Genomic DNA, 5,132 nt, shown 5'->3' on the forward strand with positions numbered 1-5,132 from the left:
CTTCATATAAAATGTACGAGTATGGCTTTGTTAAATGTAAACTTATGCGAAAACCTAAATATTTCGTAAACGTAGGCAGACGTAGGGTTAATTTTGGTGGCGTGGTGGCAATTCGCAGAAATTTAATAATTTGTCTGTAGATGGAGGACGTTGAGGGGAAGACGAAAGCAGATCAGTCGTACATATGTATGCACATGTTTACATTTATAAATGCATACATTTTTATGCGTTTGTCTTTTGGGATGAATGAAAAATTTGATATATATAGTGATTTAGATATTGTCATTTCAAGAATATACTGTGACGTGTATACTAGAAGCGGCGCGTCTTTTTTAGCATCTCGCCGTTTGTCTTGGTTCAAATCCCGGACGGCCCAGGCAATACATTTTTTTTTTGGTTTTTTTTTTTTTAATTGTCATAGCCATATTCCATTTTAAGTTTTACTATTAGTATTTTGGAATGAATTTCCGTCATCTCTTGTCAAATTTGGTTAGGCGTTGAAGGTTGCATTAAAACAAAACTACTTCCGGTTCAATAATAAGATATATAAACAGATGAACGGCCTAGGAATGGGCAATCCGACATCAGCAATACTCATGGAAGTATTCATGCAAACACTGGAGGAGAAATACATGGGAAACCTATCGACCAAGCTAGGAGTAAAATTCTACGCGAGATATGTCGATGATGTAATATGTCTATTAGAGGGAAACAAAGAGAAACAGATACTAGACTATCTCAACAAACAACACCAGAATATAAAATTCACCATGGAAACGGAAGAGGAAAGAAAGATTAACTATCTGGAGTTAACAATTAAAATAAACAATACCACGAACAAGTTCGAAATATACAGAAACCCAGCAGCCACATATAAAATAATACACAATAGCTCAAACCACCCACAGCAACACAAAAATGCAGCATTTAGACAACTAATAACGAGGCTTGAAAGGACCCCTCTAACAGAAGACGACTACAAGAAGGAACTAGATAGAATATATGCCGTTGCGTTAAATAACGGATATAGGAGAGGCCTGGTTGAAAAGTTAAGAAAGGACACAGAATCGAAAAAGACTAGCAAAGAGGAAAACAATAAAAAAAACTTTGGCAGTTCCAACTTACACAGGAAAGACATCTTATAAACTCGCCAAATTCTTTCATAAGTACGACATTCAGACATCATTTAAAACAAGGAACACTGTGGGAAGTATATTGAAAGAGAAAATAAGCGAGGAAGACCCGCTAGATAAACAGGGTGTTTACAAGTTAACCTGCGAGTGCCGACACAGGTACATAGGACAAACAGGGCGAAAGATAAGAACAAGGTATCGAGAACACATAAGGGATTATAATAAGAAAAAACCAGAGGCTGCAAAAGAATCGAACTTCGCGAATCACATGATCAAAAATAAATGCAAACCAATGAAGATTGGACAAACAGCAGAACTTCTCCGTGTACAACATAAAGGACAAATATTGAATATATTAGAAAATGTGGAAATATATAAACAGAAGACCTTCAAAGGACAAATAATAAATTAGCAAATAAATACTGTATCGGACGTACTGTTTGAACCTCTAAAACTACTATACGAGAAGAAAAATGACAACAACAAAATATTAAGGACAGATGGAAGGGAATACGCTAACTGCAAAAACAAAGACGGTAAAAATCACGGACTTCTACCTGCCGTCAAAAACGTGCCAGAACAATTCATATACCTATTGAGCGCCGAAAACACTGGAAAACTAAGAAGACGTACCTAACAAAAGAAAGAAGTAGTCAACAAGGAGTATAAATACGAGCAACCAACAAAAATTATGCAGAACGAAATATGGCACTGAAGATGGCACAACGGTTTGTCTCCAAACCAAATTTTGACAAGGGATATGTAGGTATATACGCACGTTTTCACTAAAATATTAGTTATTGGAATTAAAATTTTATGCGAATCCAATTTTTATTCCCATTTTTAGAAAACGCAAGTATTATTTTATAAGTAGGTAATTTTAAACACATATATGTATGTACGCTGGCAATCAAAAGTGAGTCAAACTTTCATGCGCATTTTATTATACAAAAATTCCCTTTTATATGGTAAAAAGTGCAAAAAACTGTCAGCAATAAATACTCATTAAAACTCAACCTGATTTTTTAGCTGCTTAAAACTTGATCTTGTTTCACTAGAATTAAAAAATCAATCTATCTGCGTACTCAAAATTTTTCTAAAAATTCAGATTGAAAAGGTTAAAATTTAGACGAAAACTCGTTGAATTTTTCTAAGTCCTGTATAAAGTTTGAAAGTTTTACTTATGTGGTATTAATAAAGCATGAAACATATTTTTATGAACAAATAACAAAAATATTTTACCTTGAAAAACATTGCAAATATTAAACAAAAAACTCCATGCACTCACTTTTGATTGCCAATGTACATATGTCTGTAAATTTTATGCAAAACTATCATTTTTTCACACTTTATTTGCTTCTTCATAAAAGAAACAAGTTAAAAAATTTAATAAAAGTTAAAAATTATTGAAAATTATATGAAGGACTCACCACATTTTGTTTATTTGCTCGCAACACGAAGAAGAGCAGGTTTTATGTTGCTCAACAACATGAAATTCAACAGAATTTTGTCTGTTAACAAGCGTTTCTACATTCCGTGGTTAACTTTTTCAACGCTGTTAATTTTTCGTTCGCGAATAGTTTCCACTTTCAATTTGCACCTTCTCTATCTATCTAAGTTCTCTGACCCCGTTAACTCTTGTTGCTAATTCATTTTCCTTATTCAACCAATTACTATCAAGTGCAGGTGATTTGCCGCTATTTAAACTTGACAGCGTGGTTTTTGTTGTCAATTCTATACATCCATTTTCTTATTTGCTTTATTGTATAGTTTCAGGCAGGCTCTTCCTAAACTATGTATTTGTCAATGTTATTGTGGCTGATTAACATTTTATTTTTAATATTTTCATTGAGCTTTGTACCACTATTGTTTATTAGGAAAAATTGAAAAAGCAACAAAGTATAAGCGGTAGAAGTTATAGCAGCTATTTCGGAGATTACCACATCTCCTCATCAGACTTCGTTTTTCTAGACTTCTAGAAAAGTTATGAAGTTCACACAAATTACTTTAACAAAAATCTACCAAAGAAATCAAATTTATTAATGAATTAGAATTTTTATTTAGAAAGCAAAATTCACGTATGCAATTTACAATACGACCTCAGAAACAACAACGAAATTCTAACAGCTTAAAGTTAGTGGCGTGTAGCTGGAAAAGAAGAGCGGAGGGAGAGATGTAGAGACTAAACAAACGAATAATTACAAGAACCCATTGCTTTGGAGCGCGAGGAAGAACGACAGAGGGGCGAAACTTTCGTGCCATTGTTGTGCGTTATCATCTGGTCTATGGGTGTCTCGTAAATTTTGGTTGAAAATAACAAGAATGATGACTGAGGATTACTGCACTAAGAAAAAAGTATAACGATTTTTCCAAACGGTCTTTTTCGGATTTTCCAGGTTAGCGAATTGAAACTTTTGAACAGAAAAAGTTTTTAAACAATTTTGATATCAAAGTTGTTTGAACGATTGTAAGAAATTTGATTCACACTGAACATTGAAAACAAATTTACATGAACTGGCTGTAGCAGAGTTAGGTTTCCAAGAGATTTTATGTTCAATTGCCGTCTGATACTAAATAGCGTTATCTAAAGGTGAAAAGGTGCCAAGTCCTTTTTTTGCAATTATTCAGGAGAGACGAAAAATCGCATAATTTCGCATTATCTGTCATTCTGCATATAAAACTAAATTTTTAAAAAAATTTGGACATGTAAATTTTTCACCTTTGGTACCGATATGTAAAATTTTAAATTTTTGTTTGATTTTTTTAAATTATTTTCCACCTGTGAAGTGCAGTGGGAAAGAGTATTCAAGCAAAAATATGTTTAAAGTGAAAAAAATACCGATTAGCTCCACATCGTATTTGTTTTAATTTGAAACAAATACGATATTGTTTATTTTTTGCCAGTGTACGCGTGTATTTTTTATTCGGCTTACTTAGAGTTTTAGTAAAAACGTTTCAATTTCTCTTTCTATTTGTCTTTCCATTTTGCGTTTGTTGTGGTGCAGATCTCAGTGGTTTTATTTGGGATTAAATTTAATTGGGGTATATGTTATATTTGTATGGCTGTTTGTTAGCAGTTATCCTACCCAAACACTAGCGTTGCACAAAATCTTCTTAATATGCTTAACTATGAATGTATACATTTGCAAACATTGTGTAATAAATGTCTGTTTGTTCTAGGAATTTGTTGAGTTTGGGCGGTAGCATAGGCAAAAGACAAAATAAATCCTTTAAATGTGCTCAAATCAAATTAAAAAATTAAGATTTAGCACTCAAATAAATGTGTTTGGTAATTGAACTGGATGGCGGCGCAGTGAGATTTCGGCAGAAAAAATTATATTGGTGAAGGTCACATTTTGTCGTTTTTTATGTGTATACATCTTTGGTTTCGCCAGGGGTAAAATTTGCAAAGCTGTAACGCATAGCCCGGTAGGAAGTTTTGAAAGGCTTGGCATGTGTATTGCAACGGAAAATTTTTAATTTCATTAGAAGCACTCTGTGTTTACTTGCTATTGCAAATGGTTGCATAGAATTAGTCATATGCAGGGTAAGAGGAAATGCCGTAAAATGAATTTGATTTCCGATTATGCAAACTCCGCGCATGCATACGACTATGTACCTATGTCAGTGGTGCACACGAATTATATGTTGGAACTTTGTTTAAGTCCTTTATAAAAACTGTATCTTTATTAAACGAATTTTAAGTCTTAAAATTAAACTTAAATAATTGAACCGTGTCTTTAAGTAATCAGAATACAACTCAACTCAAACTTTTAAACATCAACTTTATATACTCAAATCCCAAGGAGTCAGAAAGGTCAGCGGGAAAGCGCGAATATGCTACAAAGATTCAGAAACTAAATCAATGCATCCATCGCGAATGTAGATATGTATGCAAGCATAAATAAAGCTTGGAATTCAGTAATGAAATTAGATCGACGCATCTATTGCAGATGCAGCTTTGTAAACATAAATAAAGCTTGGAGCTCAGTAATGATG

This window comes from Rhagoletis pomonella, unplaced genomic scaffold (assembly GCF_013731165.1).
Source record: "Rhagoletis pomonella isolate Grant_MI unplaced genomic scaffold, Rhpom_1.0 Rhpom_scaffold_00464, whole genome shotgun sequence".
Taxonomy (NCBI): Eukaryota; Metazoa; Arthropoda; class Insecta; order Diptera; family Tephritidae; genus Rhagoletis; species Rhagoletis pomonella.